This window comes from Neofelis nebulosa, chromosome 8 (assembly GCF_028018385.1).
Source record: "Neofelis nebulosa isolate mNeoNeb1 chromosome 8, mNeoNeb1.pri, whole genome shotgun sequence".
NCBI lineage: Eukaryota > Metazoa > Chordata > Mammalia > Carnivora > Felidae > Neofelis > Neofelis nebulosa.
In genome coordinates, this window is record NC_080789.1 from 36,953,885 (window position 1) to 36,974,232 (window position 20,348).

At 38.3% G+C, this 20,348-nt stretch overlaps 1 protein-coding gene and 1 pseudogene across 9 annotated transcripts in view; one reads left to right on the forward strand and one right to left on the reverse strand.

The window, feature by feature from the left end:
- METTL25 (methyltransferase like 25) overlaps positions 1-20,348 on the reverse strand; it is a 155,980-nt gene that overhangs the window by 76,594 nt on the left and 59,038 nt on the right. The gene's annotated exons all lie outside the window — the stretch shown is intronic.
- On the forward strand, positions 6,307-7,089 carry LOC131519153 (WW domain-binding protein 2-like; annotated as a pseudogene).

A 20,348-nucleotide genomic window follows, 5' to 3' on the forward strand; every position in this document is an offset into this window, starting at 1 on the left:
TCACTTACAGAGTTGTGTACATGATTTGCTGATGTCCAAACCCTTAATGCAAAACTATTAATTACATAGGGGTTTTGAAAAGGAAAACAAATGAGTTTCTTTTTTAAATTGAAGCCTGGAAAATAAGAGCTTAAATTTTATCAAGACTATGACAATTAAAAGAAAAATAAGAAAAATATAAATTTTCTATTAGGTTAAAAAGTAAAAATAGAATTAAAACTTTGAAAACATAAAAAACTCTTTAAAAGAAAATACTGTTGAAGTAGATTCAACTAAATACATTTCTCTGCTATAAAGGATCAGATGACTTTTGATTAAAATAGAGAAAGTTTAAATTTCATGCAGATCAGAAGCCTGTGAAAGTGGTTTCCTTCTGTTCATAAATTAAGATTTATGATAGGCCTTACTGATAATCAGATGGAAGATATGGACCTTCCTCTGGGAATATAAATAATAATAATGCTAGTGTTTATACAGCACTTAATATTGTGAGGCACTATTGCTTTAACTGCTTTAAATGTATTAACTAGTTTTAGTCCCTACAGCAATTCTATGAGGTAGGTACAGTACTATACGCATGGTTTAGCTAGGGAAACTAAGCACACACAGGTTAAGTAAACTGCCTCAGTTGCAAAATATAGCACATGGTGAGGTAGGATTTAAACCTAGGCAATCGGGACTCCAGAGGCCATGCTCTTAACCACCAAGCTATATAAACAACTTCAATTACAAATGCATAGGACTTGTGGAGCCCTTGAAGCCTATCCAGGTCCTGGGGATCCTTGGACTACTTCCTCTATTTCCTAGATGACCTGAAATAGCAAGTTGAGTTTTATTTAAGGTTTTACAATTTTACTGAGATGTGATTACTGCTAAATGAAAGAATAACTGTAAAGTTTTTTTTTTTTTTCTTATAACCAAAAAGAGAAATATCTAGAGCTTACTGTAAAGGGTAAGGGGCTAGAGAGATGGGTTTGTGCTATTTTATTAAGAATAGTTAGGAAACATGCTAACCAATAAAATAGTTGGGTCTTCCCTGTCGCCCCCCTCCATCCCACATCCATTCTCTTCTTGTAGACAGGAATAGAGATTAAATGCATGATGGGATTAGTCCTGGCAGTCTTTAGAAAGACAGTGGTGAAGCTGTGAGTGTGTGGTAGGGAAGAGAGGGGTGGGAATTATTCAGAAGAATGCAGAGTTTTGGGATTCCCAATTGATTTCTAGTAATAAAGGGAAGATGAAGGCAGGGATACATAGGATTCCTGGTATCCCTCTCTATTTTAGATGACACAAACATGGAAGCCAGCAGAAAAGACTTCTGAACACATGGGGCTGTCATTAGAAAACTGGAGGCTAATAAAAGATGGTCTTTACTTTACACATGTTCACTAATTTGTGCTGATGAAGGTGATGAGAGTAGAGAAAGGTTATGGTGTTCCTTAGGGCTCATAAACCTATTCTTTACTCCCACAATAAAGGCCTATATAGAAGGGTAATTTTTGTGTATAAGAGAGCTTCCTCTCCAACCCTACATTAACTGTAGTGGGAGAAGGACAGTCTTACTCAATGTATATGGCTCCCTGAACCCCTAGCCAAAACACCTAAGATCCTAGGGCAGTTTATAGATACTGCCAGCCTTGGCTCAGGGCTATGTGAAATGCCATTAAAGCCTCTCTCCTTTGGACACCTGGTGGTTGTGGAATCTCCTTGAAGTTTTCTGAATCTACATCACAGTTTCCTCTGTGACTGAGGTCATGGTGGCCTCACAGTTCTGCTCATTTTTTAACAAAGAGCAAACAACTGATACAGAGACAAGACACCCTCAAAGTCAAACAAAGCCTTTCATGTGCAGGTTCAATATTATCTTTGGAACCTATTTCACCAGCTTCATTCTGACTGCAGTGAAGAATGAAGCTCCCTTCTATGTCCTGAATCTAAGTCACAGAGTTCACTGTTTCTATTGTTATATATTTATCTCCTATTTAACTGTGTTCATAAATTCAGATCTAGTCAAAGTGAGCTTTAACCACCTTTATCAGTTATTTCCCCGGGGATCACTTTTATGCTATCTTTAAATGATAGTTTTGGAATAGATAAAGTCTCCTTTTTTTTTTTTTTCATCTCTCCCATTTCTTCTCTGTTGGCTTTAGAAATCCATCCATCTCATAAAAGTAGAGATTCTACTAATTTTTCCTTCTTATGTTAATAATATTACTATCTACTTAACTAAACAAGTTTGAACTTTAGAACCATCTTCTATTATTCTTTCCTTTAATCCCCCAGTTCTTTTAGTTATATCCTTAATTATATGCTTAAACATATCCTCTTATTTTTTTTTAAATTTTTTTAATCTTTATTATTTATTTTTGAGAGAGAGAGAGAGAGAGAGAGAGAGAGAGAGAGAGAGAGAGAGAGATTGAGCAGGGGAGGGGGCAGAGAGAGAGGGAGACATAGAATCCGAAGCAGGCTCCAGGCTCTGTGCTACCAGCTCAGAGCCCCATGCGGGGCTCGAACCCACAAACCGTGAGATCATGACCTGAGCCGAAGTCGGACACTTAACCGACTGAGCCACCCAGGCGCCCCAAACATATCCTCTTAATTATACCTTCTTTTCATTTTCAGTCTTCATTAGCTTTTGACTAGGTAAATGTAATACCTACTAATTCTTTTTCTTTTTCCTTTAGTCTTGTCCATCCTTTACATTAAGAGTAACATTATCTTTCTAAAATAGACACATCTAACCATGTTACTCCAACAGCTCTTGCTTCCCTCACCACTAGCATCTATGAGATAAAACCCAGTACTTTTCTTACTGTGAATTTCAGGAGGTTCTGATGCTCCCTCTTTATAACATTCTCTTCCTCTGGTTCCATGATACCATGCTCTCTTATTTGAGGCCTGATGCTCATCATATCCCCTGACAGTTTGTTATTTTCTGTCTATTAAATTAGACATAAGGATTAATGCATAAGAATTAATCCTACCTCACCCTTTATACTTTTTTGAGGAAAGATTTTGCAAACTCAAGTGCTTTCAGTTGGTAAATAAGTGTGTGAAGCAGCTAGATACAATAAAATAGGTAATCATCAATTTTCATGGTAACCAAGTATCACATTTGCCCAGTCTTACTGCTATTTAAAGAACAATTGGAGCGTAACACAACTGTCAAAATTGCCAAAAATGGGCCCATGGGCACTATCAGAGCCAGTGTGCAACCCCTGTTCTATCTGTGTGCTTTCCCTAGGCAGCCTTACCTATACCTCAATTTACACTGACAATTCCTGGATTAATTTCCTAGGTCAGCTATAACAAATTACCATACACTTGGTAGCTTAAAACAACAAAAAGGTATTCTCTCACTGTTCTGGAGGCTAGAAGTCTGAAATCAAGATATGGGCTGGGTCATGCTCCCTCTGAGGCTGTAGGGAAGAGCCTTTCCTTGCCCTTTCTTAGGATCTAGTGGTTGCTGACAATCCTTGGCATTTCAGGGCTTGTGGCTGTACCACTCCAGTTTCTGCCTCTGTCGTCCCTCTGGGTCTCTGTGTATCCTCTCCTCTTCTTATGAGGACACTAACTATTGGATTTAGGGTCCACCTTATTCCAGTATGACCTCATGTTAACTAGTTACATCTATAAATACCCTATACCTAAATGAGGTCACATTCTGAGGTTCTGAGTTGACACGACTTTTTGGGACACACTATTCAACCTACTCCAATTCCTAAATTATATCTTCAACCTCTTCTCTAAGATCTAATTCTGATCACCAATAGCCTAACCACCAACTCCAAATGGATATTTCATTGGCACCTGATAATCAACATGTCCAAAATCTAAATAACTGAATGACACAAAACCAGATGTCCTAAAGTTTCCTATTTCGGTGACTGGCATCAACATTTACTCATTTACATGAGTCAAAAAGCTCAGGAATCTTTTCACTTTCCCATATATAGCATGTTTTAGAAATTCCAGCTTATTTTTCTCCTAAATGTTCCTCAAATCCATTAATATTCTCTATTTCCACCATCCCAAACTACCTGCACTGCTATGAAAGCCTCTTGATTGGTTACCAACACCCACTCTTGCTCCTTATTTCAGTTTTAATACTGCAAAGTTATATTTTAAAATATAAATTTCATCAGTTCCCTTCCCCGCTTAATAGATCCTTCTTTTCCTTTCAAGATTAAAAGCCAAGAAACAGACACTTAACAATAGAGAACAAACTGATGGTCACCAGAGGGGAGATGGGTGGGAGGATAGGTGAAATAGGTGACAGGGATTAAGGAGAGCACTTGTTTTGATGAGCATCAGGTGATGTATGGAAGTGTTGAATCATTATATTGTACACCTGAAACTAATATTACATTGTACGTTAACTAACGGGGATTTTTAACTAGAAACTTAAAAAAACAAAAAAAACAAAAAACATTAAGACTCTGTTCCTTAACTATATCTGCTTGTGCCTACCTCTCCAGCTTCATTTCATACCTTGTTCTCTGTTTCAGCCTTTTGTTCCACTTTCCGTTCTCTAAACTGGTAAAATACCTATCTCAAAGCTTTGGAATTTTCTATGGTAAGCCGTAGATTTCCACACTATACCCCATGATTCTCCTACACCTATATCTTGTAAATAGCCCCTTTGTAAGTAAACTCATTTCAAATTATTCCAATGATGCAAACTCTCCATCTACTTACTGTTAACTTCCTGACCGACACCCATTTCACTTAGAATAAGACTTGTAATATCCTATGCAGCTCTACGTGATTGATACTCTCCACCCAGAGCTATTGCCTCCCTGAGCTCCTCTCCTACTGGTCTTCCTCATGTCCACTCTGGCTTCTTACTATTCGTCAAATATGTCAGTTTATTCCACTTGTGTGGAATGATTTTCCCCCAGCTACTCACTTGGTGACTCACTTACCTTTTTCATGTCTTTGCTAAAATCTCACCTTTTAATGAAGTTTCTCCTGACCCTGTATTTAATTTACTTACTTAGATTGTTTATTATTTATTCTCCTCCTTCTATTCTCATCCAATGTATTTTTTTTTTCATTTTAGAGAGAGAGAGAGAGAGAGAAAGAAAGAAAGAGCGCGCATGAGTGAGGGAGGGGGCAGAGGGAGACAGAATCTTAAGCAGTCTCCATTCTGACACAGGGCTTGATCTCATGACCCTGGGATCACAACCTGAGCTGAAATCAAGAGCTGGATGCTCAAATGATTGAGCCACCCAGCCACCCCCGTATCCAATGTATTCTTGATCTGAACTTTTATAACTATTTCCTAAATAGTCTCCCTGTCCCTGATCTAGCTCCATGTCAATCTATCCTCTATACATCCCCAAATCACTACCTTTCAGAAATGTAGATGAGTATATGCAACTCCTTTGCATTAAACCACTACACAAGAGATATTTTTATGGAACAAAATGTATTTTGTTTCCCACTGAATAATATTCTGACACCTCAGAACAGCATTCCTGGCTCTCAATATCTGGTCCTAATTTGCTTTTGACCATATTTTCAGTTTCTAATACCATCACCCTCAACTCACTCTCAGATACACATCTACATGGACTTATTTCACTCAGAAAAAGCCACAGTTTCTGCCTCTATGTTTCTTCTCCAAAAGTTCTCAAAATGTCCTTTCCTATCTCAGTCATTTTTCTAAATGAAGACCAAACATATCCTCTTTTAACAATCTTTCTCTTATCCCTTAGTTATGAAAAATTATTCTCTCTTCTAGTCTTAACAGTATTTGGTTTATACATCCATCATTTATCACTTCTTTCATCCATTTTTTAAAATAATTCATAGTCATAGTTGATTAAGGTCTATGGGCCAGGAATATATCACTCTCAGATATGCATGAAAGTTCTTTGTAATTGCTTCTTAATTCCTCACTAGATCACCAGCTTCCCTAAGGGGAAAGAGAGTGTCTCACTTATCTGACATCATCTAGTGTCTCCTACAGAACTTTGTTGAATTGAGTAAAAACAATTAGATAGATGAACCAGTATTATATACATGCCCTCATTATATTTTGGAAAAAGAGATATTCTTTTTAAGTTTCTTTAAACCTAAATGAAATTTGAGTGGAATGATTTTATCTGGGAAAAAGAAACAGGTGTTATGCTTTTAAATATATAAATTTTTGTCACCAAAGTTAATAATCTTAATTTACATTACACCTCCCTAAATAGAGGGTTTTAGAATCTTATTTAAAATCACAATAACCATTACTGAAATACATAAAAGGTTGGGGGGTAGGATAGAAAAAAACATACGGGCCTTTCCCAAGAGACTATGGTACTCAACAAGAATCACTCGCAGGGTGGCAGAATGATCGTCAACAACACTGAGAGCATCCTAATGTTTTAATACTGTGTGGAACTTACGTTCAAAGACATGAAGAAGGTGCCTGTGGCCTTCAAAGAGACCAAGAAGTCCTTCATGGTGCTGTTTTATCTGATGAAGGACTGCGAGATCAAGCAGCCTGTGTTTGGTGCAAACTACATCAAGAGGACAGTGAAGGCTGGAGCAGGAGGTGGCTGGGAAGGCTCTGAGACATACAAGTTGACCTTTATGGTAGGGAGTGCCATCATGTTTGGACAACAGATACTGCAAGTGGCATCTCAAGCCTCCCAAGGTGAAGCCCCCAAAATAGAGTCTATGGGTATTCCTTACATGCTCAGTGGGACCTAGGTCTTTCCCTTGTCAATGGAATGTATCCACTGCCCCCACTTGAGGTTCCAGGACCTCCCATGATGGATGGGGTCATGGGTTGTGTGCCCCATCCTAGGCCCATGGAACCTCCAGTCAGCAGCCCTGAAGTCCCCTCCACTCCTGGAGCTGAAGGTAAAGCTGCAGAAGCGGCTGCCAGAGACTATTACAATCTGGGTAACCCACATGATGTCTACACTCCCACAAACCAGCTTCGGCCACCTTCCTACTACCCATCTCCCCATGGAAGAAGAACCAGCATACCCTTCCTGCTCCTGCCTCCCACCCCTGCTCACTCTTCCCTACCCTTCCTTCCCCTTGGGACTGAGAGGTGATGGAAGGGCCTTGTTCTTCCTCCGGGTCTGATTACAAACCACTTCCTAGGGACTGGTGTTGAGGGAAAGGGGGCCCCTTGACTCGGGAGCCATGCCTCCCAGCTTCTCAGGCTAGCCCAGAGCCCACAGCGCTGCTTGGATGCACTTCCCTCTCACCATCCCTGGTGCTCTCCTCAGGAGCATGGGTGATCATCTCGTTCCTGTCTTGCTCTGGTAGCTTCTACTCACAGAGGGACTTTCTGGCCACCTTGTCTACTCAGTACAGCTCCCTCGTTTGAGAATCTACGTTATATTCAGCCTTGTGAGCTCCCTCAGATCAGTATGTCTTCCTGAGGGCCTCTGCCAGGCCCCCTTCACGTTCCCTCCACTCTGGTCTGTGCCTAACCGTGAAAGGCCACCTTTTCAGTGGACTGTCAGCCCTCATTCCTATCCCAGCCTGCCTCCAGCCCGTCACACTCACCTTCCCCTCCCTGACCTGTCCTTGGTCATTTGTTGCCACTGCATTGTGACTTTTGGAACTTTAACACGAGCTTCCAGGCGGTGGGTGCCATCAATGCCAGGCCGCAGCAACAGGGAGGGAGCCCACTGCTTCCCTCCTAGTGCTTTTGGCATTTGTTTCTCTTTGCCTTCTTGCTTTTCCCTCTAGAAGGAACTTCCCAGACTGGAACTGGAGAATGAATGTTCATCCCACTATGACATCTGAGGACTGCTGGATGGGCTGGAACAAAGGCTCCTGACCCCTGGGGCCTGGCCTGAGCCTGTGTGCTGACCATGGCCTCTTACCAGCCCCTCACCCTGACCTCTTCCCTTTAAGTTTCATGCCTAATTGGTGATATACCCCCTAGAGGCACTAAAATTTGCTCTCATTTGCTTCTGGACTGGCCGTGAAGTGAGGAGATGGTTATTTAAAGAGAATTGCGTTTATTTGACAAAACAACCAGTTAATATACTAATGTGAAATAAGCCTTGTTTGCACCTGGATGTATTTACTGAAAATGCGAAGTAGTAAAATGAAGTGACTGGGTGGGGGGGTGGGGGGGGGAGAATACATAAGGTAAGTGATTTTTGAAAAATTGTGGTTTGATCACCATATACCTCACCCTCCTCTCTCTTGTGTAGTTTCTTTTACTGTTCATAACCTGACATTACATTTCTACTTGTTTGTTTTCCAATTGCCTGATGCCTTATTAGAATATAAGCTTGATAAGGGTGGGGGCTTTGTTTTGTTCAATCTTGTATCCCTAGTACTTAGGATAGTGACTAGCATGTGATAGACACCCAATAAGTATTTCTTATATGAATGGAAAAAAATTACAAAATCCTGGAGTAAACCAAACTAAAACTGGGCAAGATTAACATGACTACCTGAAACAACAACATATAAATGAAGATACAATTTACACCCCAGAGAGGAGAAATTGACATCCTAAAGACAACAATTCTCTCCATAATGATCTTTAAATTCAATGCACGACAATTAAAATCCCAACAGATTTTTTCATGGATCCTAACAATCTAATTTAAAACCCATTCAATACATGAATCATCTAAATCAGCTTTTACTTTGAATTTGGTCAGCAAAGTTTATTATGCCCATATATTATAAAGAAAATGAACTAATTTTAAAATCATTTTTTCTAAGCACAAAACATTTTGCAACTTTCCATATAAATTTGCATTATAAACTACACATACTTTAATCCTAAATGAAAGACTTAAGTAAATTTTTCTACTTAAGCCTTATTAAATGTTTGATGTGATCAGCATTTTGATTCTCCTTGAGCAAGCTGTTTGGATAAATAAAATATTTCTTCTCCAAACATTGAAGTGGCTCCAAATTGCTAATATTTCATATGTACTTTTAATATTAACTATCTCCTTCCTATGTTTTTTTTTGCATCCATACTACAAATATGACAAAGAGCTCTAGTAAAATATGAAACAAAGATGCCTATTGTTTGACTTTCCTAGTTGGTATTGTTCACGGAGTGTGCACTGCCATGCCTTCTGTAATTGACAACCCCAGACAATGGATGGACTGCTGTCATCAATCCTTGCTTAACTAAAATCTCTTCTTTTGTGAAACTCATTCAGTAATCCTGTACTTGGTTTCTAAAACGAGTAAAATTGTATTTGTATGTCTTTTCGTTGAAAGAGCAATTAAGTAAAATTGTCACTTTTAAAAATACATAAAGTCAAACCCTTTTGAAAGAGAAAATGCATGAGGTTAGCTAAGAAAACTCTGAAAAAAATGAGAACTTTGGGGGACTTCCTCTACCAGATTTCAAAGGTTCCAATAAACTATATTAATTAAGGAAGAATAGTATTATCAGACGAATCAAACGATGAAGGGAGTAGAAGAGAACTCATAAATACATTATATGATAAAGGTGTCATTTTATATCAGTGTGGCAAAGCATGGATTATTCAATAAATAGCATTTAGAAAACTATAAGATTACAGACATTTCTTGAATCATACATACAAAATAAACCCAGATAGATTATGGAACTAGGTAAAACAAAAACTATAACTATAAAAGAGGAGAAAATTATAAAACAAATGTTAACCAATACAGGAGAAGCTAAGTAGAATATGATATGTCCATTCCATGGAATACTTTGTAGTGTGTAAAATAAATGTATGAAAAGAGCTCCAAGATATGTTGCTAAGTAAAAGGGCAAAACTATATTGTTCTTCTTCTTCTTTTTTTTAATCACACCTTCTTGCTCGTCTTTCTTATCTTCCCAACCTCCTCTGGAATGTGCTTGGGTTCAGTCTCTGTACTTCTTCATCATTTCTATTCCCTAAGTGATCTCATTCAGACTATCTATATGTTAATAACTCGCAAATTTTTTACATTTGGCCCATATTTGTCCTCAGGAATCCAGAATTATCTATCCAATTCATAACGCAACTTCTGCACTTGAATTTCTAAGAGGCATGTCAAACTCAACCTATCCCAAACAACTTCCCTCTCAATTTTACTCTTTCTGCAGTCATATCCAGTTCACTAAATGACAACTCCACCTTTCCACTGTTTCAGTTCAAATACTTTTGAGGTATGCCCTTTTTTCCATTCTTTTCCACACCTCCACTGTCAATAATTATGCTGACAATACTTTAAAACTATATCCAAAATTTAATAATTTCTTCCTAATCTTCCCCTCTGACCTAAACCACCATTATCTCTCACCTAGTTTATTGCTCACCTGAATTATAGCTTCCTAAATGATCTCTGTGCTTTGGCCTTTAACTATGTTTCAGTCGTATTGGTCCTTTTGGTGTTCCTTGAAGTAGCAAGCAAGCTCCTGCCTTGGGCTTTTTACCTGCTGTTCCCTCTGCCTGAAACACTCTTCCTCCAAGATAACCGCATGGTTTCCTCCATCATCTTTCAACTGTCTACATACATGTTATCTTAAAAAAGCCTTCCCTGGCTACTCTATATAAAATACCATCCCTCCTCATCCCACTCTTACTCACTTTGCTTTAATTTTCTTAATAGCACTTATCACCATCTGATATACAATATATATATATATATATTAAATGACATGCAAGCAGGAGCTTTTTTTCCCCTTCAACCTCCGTAGCTTCCAGAAAAGTACATGGCACACTGTAGACACACAATAAATATTTGTTGAGAGAATGGATAGATGAATGGATGAATGATTACATTCAAATGATTCCTTTCCTCAAAAAAACCCAAGATATTTGTACATATGTATATGTATCTGCCCATGTACAAATACAGAAGCATGAGAAGGGATTATCATTGTGGGTAGTGACACAGAACAAAGACTTTCACTTTTTACTACATATTTGTATACTTTTAGAATTTTTTTTATAATGATAATATATTTATGTACTACTGATGCTAAAAGGTAAATATATAAAAAATGTTGCTTAATATTTTGAATGCATTCAGTTCAATTATTCAGCTTATTTTTTGTGTGACATGCATCTATATCATTTTTATAATGTTTATAATAAAGATAAAATATAGGTTGATAGGTATTTTAATGTTTTTCACAAAATATTGTTACTTTAACATAGGTCAACTACACATCATTTACCAGCCCTTTTATCTGTTTTTAAATTTAGTTTCTGTTCCATGTCATTCTCTTCAAGGACAGACTAAGACTTCTTAGGCTTCCTTAAAAGTATTCTTCAAGGGAATCTGAAGACTTGCCATGTGAGACTGATACACTCTCAAGTAAAGATAATGTTTGGATTTTAGTTGTAAAAATTTAGGAACTTATTTCTAACAGAGTTTTATAGGTTGAAATTAGCATAGAGGCTATAGGACAATTCTATGAAAATTTCTTGATTTTCATTTCAACTTTTAAATGAGGTTAAGTGAATATGGTATTCAAAATATTACCTAAAGATAAAAGACATATTAAAATTATATTAAACTGCCCAGATTTCTTTTTTTTTTTGTAGATGTTCTTTCTCTATTTTTTTAAATCAAATTTGTTGTTAAATTGGTTTCCGTACAACACCCAGCGCTCATCCCAACAGGTGCCCTCCTCAATGACCATCACCCTCTTTCCCTTCCTCCCCACCCCCCCCATCAACCCTCAGTTTGTTCTCAGTATTCAAGAGTCTCTTATGGTTTGCCTCCTTCCCTCTCTGTAGCTTCCCCCCCCCCATCCCCTCCCCCCTGGTCTTCTGTTGAGTTGCTCAGAATCCACATATGAGTGAAAACATATGGTATCTGTCTTTCTCTGCCTGACTTATTTCACTTAGCATAACACTCTCCAGTTCCATCCACGTTGCTACAAAAGGCCATATTTCATTCTTTCTCATTACCAAGTAGTATTCCATTGTATATATAAACCACATGTTCTTTATCCATTCATCAGTTGATGGACATTTAGGCTTTTTCCATAATTTGGCTATTGTTGAAAGTGCTGCTATAAACATTGGGGTACAAGTGCCCCTATGCGTCAGCACTCCTGTATTCCCTGGGTAAATTCCTAGCAGTGCTATTGCTGGGTCATAGGGTAGATCTATTTTTAATTTTTTGAGGAACCTCCACACTGTTTTCCAGAGTGGCTGCACCAGTTTGCATTCCCGACCAACAGTGCAAGAGGGTTCCCGTTTCTCCACATCCTCTCCAGCATCTATAGTCTCCCGGTTTGTTCATTTTAGCCACTCTGACCGGCAAGAGGTGGTATCTCAGTGTGGTTTTGATTTGTATTTCCCTGATGAGGAGTGACGTTGAGCAGATCTTTTCATGTGCCTGTTGGCCATCTGAATGTCTTCTTTAGAAAAGTGTCTATTCATGTCCTCTGCCCAGTTCTTCACCAGATTATTTGTTTTTTGGGTGTGGAGTTTGGTGAGTTCTTTACAGATTTTGGATACTAGCCCTTTATCCAATATATCAGTTGCAAATATATTTTCCCATTCCATCGGTTGCCTTTTAGTTTTGTTGATTGTTTCCTTTGCAGTGCAGAAGCTTTTTATATTGATGAGGTCACAATAGTTCATTTTTGCTTTTAATTCCCTTGCCTTTGGAGATGTGTCAAGTAAAAAATTGCTGTGGCTGAGGTCAGAGAGGTTTTTTTCCTGCTTTCTCCTCTAGTGTTTTGATAGTTTCCTGTCTTACATTCAGATCCTTCATCCATTTTGGGTTTATCTTTGTGAATGGTGTATTCTGCATGTTGCTGTCCAGTTCTCCCAGCACCATTTGTTAAAGAGACCATCTTTTTTCCATCAGATATTCTTTCTGCTTTGTCAAAGATTAGTTGGCCATACATTTGTGGGTCCAATTCTGGAGTCTCTATTCTATGTGTCTGTTTTTGTGACACTACCATGCTGTCTTGATGATTACAGCTTTGTAGTAGAGGTTAAAGTCTGGGATTGTGATGCCTCCCGGTTTGGTTTTCTTCTTCAATATTACTTTGGCTACCATACAAATTTCAGGATTGCTTTTCTAGCTTCGAGAAGAATGCTGGTGCAATTTTGATTGGGATTGCATTGAATGCGTAGGATAGCCTTGGGTAGCATTGACATTTTAACAATATTTATTCTTCCAATTCATGAGCATGGAATATTTTTCCATTTCTTTATATCTTCTTCAATTTCCTTCATAAGCTTTCTATAGTTTTCAGCATAAAGATCTTTTACATCCTTGGTTAGGTTTATTCCTAGGTATTTTATAATTCTTGGTGCAACTGTGAATGGGATCAGTTTCTTCATTTGTCTTTCTGTTGCTTCATTATTAGTGTATAAGAATGCAACTGATTTCTGTACATTAATTTTGTATCCTGCGACTTTGCTGAATTCATGTATCAGTTCTAGCAGACTTTTGGTGGAGTCTATCGGGTTTTCCATGTATAGTATCATGTCATCTGCAAAAAGTGAAAGCTTGACTTCATCTTTGCCAATTTTGATGCCTTTGATTTCCTTTTGTTGTCTGATTGCTGATGCTAGCACTTCCAACATTATGTTAAACAACAGCAGTGAGAGTGGACATCCCTGTCATGCTCCTGATCTCAGGGGGAAAGCTCTCAGTTTTGAGGGTGATATTAGCTGTGGGCTTTTCATAAGTGGCTTTTATGATGTTTAAGTATGTTTCTTCTATACCAACTTTCTTGAGGGTTTTTATTAAGAAACGATGCTGAATTTTGTCGAATGCTTTTTCTGCATCAATTGACAGGATCATATGGTTCTTATCTTTTCTTTTATTAATGTGATGTATCATGTTGATTGATTTGTGAATACTGAACCAGCCCTGCAGCCCAGGAATGAATCCCACTTGATCATGGTGAATAATTCTTTTTATATGCTGTTGAATTCAATTTGCTAGTACTTGTTGAGAATTTTTGCATCCATATTCATCAGGGATATTGGCCTGTAGTTCTTTTCTTGCTGGGTCTCTGTCTGGTTTGTGAATCAAAGTAATGCTCGCTTCCCAGAATGAGTCTGAAAGTTTTCCTTCCCTTTCTGTTTTTTGGAACAGCTTGAGAAGGATAGGTATTATCTCTGCTTTAAATGTCTGGTAGAATTCCCCTGGGAAGCCATCTGGTCCAGGACTCTTATTTGTTGGGAGATTTTTGATAACTGATTCAATTTCTTCACTGGTTATGGGTCTGTTCAAATTTTCTATTTCTTTCTGCTTGAGTTTTGGAAGGTGTGTGGGTGTTTAGGAATTTGTCCATTTCTTCCAGGTTGTCCAGTTTGTTGGCATATGATTTTTCATAGTATTCCCTGATAATTGCTTGTATTTCTGAGGGATTAGTTGTAATAATTCCATTTTCATTCATGATTTTATCTATTTGGGTGATCTCCCCTTTCTTTTTGAGAAGCCTGGCTAGTGGTTTATCAATTTTGTTTATTTTTTCAAAAAACCCACTCTTGGTTTCATTGATCTGTTCTACTGTTTTTTTGATTCTATATTGTTTATTTCTGCTGTTATCTTTATTATTTCTCTTCTTCTGCTGGGTTGGGGTGTCTTTGCTGTTCTGCTTCTAGTTCCTTTAGGTGTGCTGTTAGATTTTGTATTTGGGATTTTTCTTGTTTCTTGAGATAGGCCTGAATTGCAATGTATTTTCCTCTCAGGACTGTCTTTGCTGCATCCCAAAGCATTTGGATTGTTGTATTTTCATTTTCATTTGTTTCCATATATTTTCCCAAATATATTTCCATATATTTCTTCTCTAATTGCCTGGTTGACCCATTCTTTCTTTAGTAGGGTGTTCTTTAACCTCCATGCTTTTGGAGGTTTCCCAGACTTTCCTGTGGTTGTTTCAAGTTTCATAGCATTGTGGTCTGAAAGTGTGCATGGTATGATTGCAATTCTTTTATACTTATGAAGGGCTGTTTTGTGACCCAGTATGCGATTTATTTTGAAGAATGTTCCATGTGCACTTGAGAAGAAAGTATATTCTGTCGCTTTGGGATGCAGAGTTCTAAATATATCTGTCAAGTCCATCTGATCCAACATATCACTCAGGACCCTTGTTTCTTTATTTATTCTGTCTAGATAATCTATTCATTACTGTAAGTGGAGTATTAAAGTCTCCTGCAATTATCACATTCTTATCAATAAGGTTGCTTATGTTTGTGAGTAATTGTTTTATATATTTGGGGCTCCTGTATTCGGTGCATAGACATTTATAATTGTTAGCTCTTCCTGATGGATAGACCCTGTGATTATTACATAATGCCCTTCTTCATCTATTGTTACAACCTTTAATTTCAAGTCTAGTTTGTCAGATAGAAGTATGGCTACTCCAGCTTCTTTTGACTTCCAGTAGTATGATAGATGGTTCTCCATCCCCTCACTTTCAATCTGAAGGTGTTCTCAGGTCTAAAATGAGTCTCTTATAGACAGCAGATAGATGGGTCTTTTTTTTTTCTTTTTAATCCATTCTGATACCCTATGTCTTTTTGTTGGAGCATTTAGTCCATTTACATTCAGTGTTACTACTGAAAGATATGAGTTTAGAGTCATTGTGATATCTGTAGGTTTCATGCTTGTAGTGGTATTTCTGGTACTTTGTGGTCCTTGCAACATTTCACTCACAGAATCTCCTTTAGGATCTCTTGTAGGGCTCGTTTAGTGGTGATGAATTCCTTCAGTTTTTGTTTGTTTGGGAAAACCTTCTATTCTGAATGACAGACTTGCTGGGTAAAGGATTCTTGGCTGCATATTTTTTTCTGTTCCTCACATTGAAGATTTCCTGCCATTCCTTTCTGGCCTGCCAAGTTCAGTAGATAGGTCTGCTACCACCCTTATGTGTCTACCTTTGTATGTTAAGGCCCGCTTATCCCTAGCTGCTTTCAGAATTCTCTCTTTATCCTTATATTTTGCCACTTTTGCTATGATATGTTGTGCAGGAGACTGATTCAAGTTATGCCTGAAGGGAGTTCTCTGTGCCTCTTGGATTTCAATGCCTGTTTCCTTCCCCAGATCAGGGAAGTTTAAGTACACCTTCAGTCCTTCTCTCTCTCTTCTTCTGGAATTCCTATGATACAGATATTGTTCCATCTGATTGCAACACTTATCTCTTTAATTCTTCCCTCACACTCCTGGATTTTTTAATCTTTTTCTCAGCTTCCTCTTTTTCCATAATTTTATCTTCTAATTCACATATTCTCTCTTCTGCCTCTTCAATCTGTGCTGTAGCCGCCTCCATTTTATTTTCCACCTCATTTATAGCATTTTTAATTCATCATGACTATTTTTTTAGTCCCTTGATCTCTGTAGCAATAGATTCTCTGCTGTCCTCTATGCTTTTTTGAAGCCCAGCGATTAATTTTATGACTATTCTTCTAAATTCTTGTTCTGTTATATTGCTTAAATTGGTTTGGATCAAGTCGTTAGCTGTTGCTACTTCCTGGAATTTCTTTTGAGAAGAAATCTTCCGTTTCATCAATTTGGCTAGTTTTCTGTCCCTAATGCATTTTAAAAGCTTGTTGTATGCTCTGCACCTGTGAGCACTGCTTTATTAAAGGAGGGTCATACACTGTCCAGGGCCTGGCCCTTCAGGAAGTGTTTTTTCCGGGACTGTTACTTGCTCTCTGTTGTGACTTTGGTTATTTTATTACCCTACTCGTAGTAATATTTTGGACCCTCCACCAGATGTACTCTGATTTGTTCTTTGGAGTAGCCCTGTAAAGGAAAACAGACAAAGGGGAGACAAAAACACGCAAACACACAAACAAACAAAAACAAAAACCTAAAGACTAAAAACAAAAAACCCAAAAACACTGACTACAAGTAAAGAAGAGGGTGGAGGCGGTGCTGATGGAAGAGCACATACAAAGAGAGAAATGACAGGAGTGGGGGTTGGGGGGGGGGAGAGGAAAAAATAAACACTGATTAGGCAGGTAGACTAAAAGGCTTAATCCAGAGAGAGAGAAAGGAAAATAAAGGAGGTGGGGAAAATGAAACAAAGATAAAGTTACCCAGACAGAGAAACTATATGGCTTGATTATTTCAGAGAGAGAGAGAGAGAGAGAGGAGTGTAAAGAAGGAGGTGTAGAAAATGTATCAAGATAATGGATTAAATATGTCTGTTTAGACAGACCAATGACCGGAGTAACCAGCCTAGGGGAGGGAAGAGATAAGGAGGAGAAATGGGGGGTGGGAAGGAGAATATATCTATGTATCCAGAAGTGACCTAGTGTTAATCCAGGCAATGCTGCAGCACTTGTAGGTAGTAGCTGTCCACAGGGTCTGTGCCGCTCTGTGGATACACAGTTACCCAGTGCAAGGGGGTGTGGTTTGGCGTAATCTGAACCCACTTCCACTATGGGCCCCAGGAGTGATCCCTGAGGCCGTCTTGGTGGTGGTGGAGGGGGGTGGAGGGGGGTAGATGGTGACCCCCCAGTCTCTTCTCCACGGGGCCAGACTAGTGGACTCAGTTTTAGTTGTCCTCCCTGTGCGGTGGGCGCAAACAGGATGGTCCTTCTCGCTCCGCCAACTCCCCTGACCCTGCACTTGGCTAGGATTCAAAGTCCCACTCCCTGTGTGCTCTGGCCCTGGGGAAGTGCCTCTCATTGCTTCCATACGTGGTCCCGGCTGGCTTTGTCTGTGCCACAGCACTTCAGGGAAGACCACCTTCTCCTACTGCGACTGGGCCGCTGCCCTTGCTGTGAGCCCCCAGGTGGCGGACGCAGGCAGCCTTTGTTTTTTCCCACAGCACTCCAGGGAAACGGCAGCGTTTTCCTCCTGCAGTCTGCGCCTTCCGCCCAGCCACTATGTCCCTAAGCCCAGGGGTGGTGGAAGCAGGCCGGTTCTGTATTAGCATGCAGCCCTCCATGATGGGAACCACTTCCTCCAGCTGCGGACTGAGACTCTGACCTACTACCGCACCCAGGCCTGGCTCCCCTCCTCCCCAGGTGCGCGAACAGGGAGCTGGCCCCAGTCCCAATAAAGTTAGAGATCGGATTCCTCTCAGTCTCAGTCCAAGGTCTTTCTCCTGTCCAGATATGGTCCCGCACTTCCTTAGCCACTCTTTCTCTTCCCTTTGTCTTTCTGCAGGAGGGGGTGCCTCCCCTCCTTGCCCATGCAGCCCTTTTTTTAATCTCCCCCAGATCACTAAACTGCCCAGATTTCTGAAGCATTTATATATTACCAGTTGTTGAGTATATTAAAACTAAAAGAATATATAAATATATTTAACATATTTATATATTTTTATAAATTATATATTTATATATTATAAAATACATATTTATATATTATATATTATAAAATATATATTACATATATATTTATATATTATAAAATATATATTAATATAAATATAAATAAATGACTATGTAAATCAGACCTATACTCGTCAACAATAGCAAATATAGTAAGTTGAAGAATAAAGTCAAAACAGTACAACTAGAAAAGAAATAGCTAGATAATTTGAAAGTAGGTAAACTGGGGTGCCTGGATGGCTCAGCTGTTTAAGCGTCTGACTCTTCATTTTGGCTTAGGTCACAATCTCATGGTTTGTGGGATCAAGCCCTGCATCAGGCTCCCTGCTGGAAGCACCGGGCCTGCTTGGGATTCTCTCTCTCCCTCTCTTTCTGCCTCCTCCCCATTTGCACTCTCTCTCTCTAAAAATAAATACGTAAAAAAAAAAAAAAAAGGTAGGTAAATCTTAAAAATTGCTCTATTCTCTTGAAATGATTAGAATACGTATGAGTATAAAAATTTGGTAACTTAAAAAGACAGAATTTATGTGTGGCTATCAGAAATGATTCAAGTTGTAAAGGAGATACTAGAGAAAGATCCTAGAATCCAAGACATTTAAAGAAAATCATAGCACAAGCATATGTTCATGTTAATTAATTCATATATTCCATAAATACGTATTGAGCCCCTACTGGTCTTCTTCTGCCTTCACTAGAACATACCTTCAGTTTAAGTCAATAAGATATATATTCCACGTATGGGCTTTTTCTACACAGGCTATTCCAAAGCACAGTTAGTCAATGACAAAAGAGTCATTTATTATTTCTCATTTCTCTCTAGACCATGCCAAGTGTAGCCCGATTTATAACATCCTTCTTTCTGCATGTATCTCATCTCTACTTCTAGTTCCATTATATAAGCAACGCACTCATATTTCATTTATCCTTTCGTTAAGAGTGCAGCTAGGAATGTAATCTCAAGGGGGTATGTAAATTATAGTGTACATACAACAGAAAATAAACAGCTAGTTTAAAATGTATATATTACCTTGATAGTCGGATCTGTGGTAAGATGTTGTTTCTTAATGACTCCTACTACATAACTGTCCTGGTATTTTTGTGTATGACAATAAGAATGACAGAGTCTAGGTGCTGAGAGAAAATGCTCCATTGGTCTGGCAAAACTGTGATAGTAGCTCCCCAATACCGCTTCTTACCGTGACTGACAAGTTTCCTCTGCTGTTCTTGTTGGACTCTTTCCCAGTCTTTTATCAATTTTGAAAAAGGAGTTTACACTGAGATACATATGGAACATCTGAAACATTAAGTCAATGAGACAGTTTTTACACTAACATTATGAATCATGTTGTGACTTCATTCCAATGAGAATTTTGCTCATTGTGCCAGACCAATGATGAAACAAATTTAGACAACTTGCTTATAATTTATTTACCAAGGGAAAAAGAAATGTGAGAATACTTATTTATAGCAAAATATTTTTCAAGATCATGTGCTGTATGGTATACAAATCCAAATTTGTATATAAAACTAGCAAAATGTAAACTAGTTTTTTTAAAAGCCTGTTTTATATTAGTTTGATAGTCAACTTTCTGATAACAATTTCTATTAGTTTTGATTTCATGTTACTTAATATTTGAAACATAAACTATTTCTCTTTACTCTTTCAAATAGAATATTAATTTTCTATTTTAGATTTAATCACATTCTTGACTTCTTTTATTTACCATGAGCACAAGAACTTTTTTTTTTTCTGCTGAATAAATATAATCTCCATGAGCTTCAGAAACAACTTTGAGTCATGAGAAATAATGATGTGCAAACTAAAGAAAGAAAGGGGCAAAATGTATGAAAACTCCATATTTAACTACTTCTAGACAACAAGAAGATGCCCTACAGCAAAAGAAAAATCAGAGCCAATACTCTAGAAAACGTATAACTGACTGAAGATTAGATACAGCTGTCTATGTGAGGTAATTGTGTAAAGACTGCCAACTACATCTAGAAATCTCTATAGTTTTCCCATATTAATTGGCAAGAATTGTTCTGAGACATAAACCCATCTGAAATAGTGAGAAGTAATGTGATATTGTAACAAAAGCTTATAAACAGCTGAATCTACAAGGC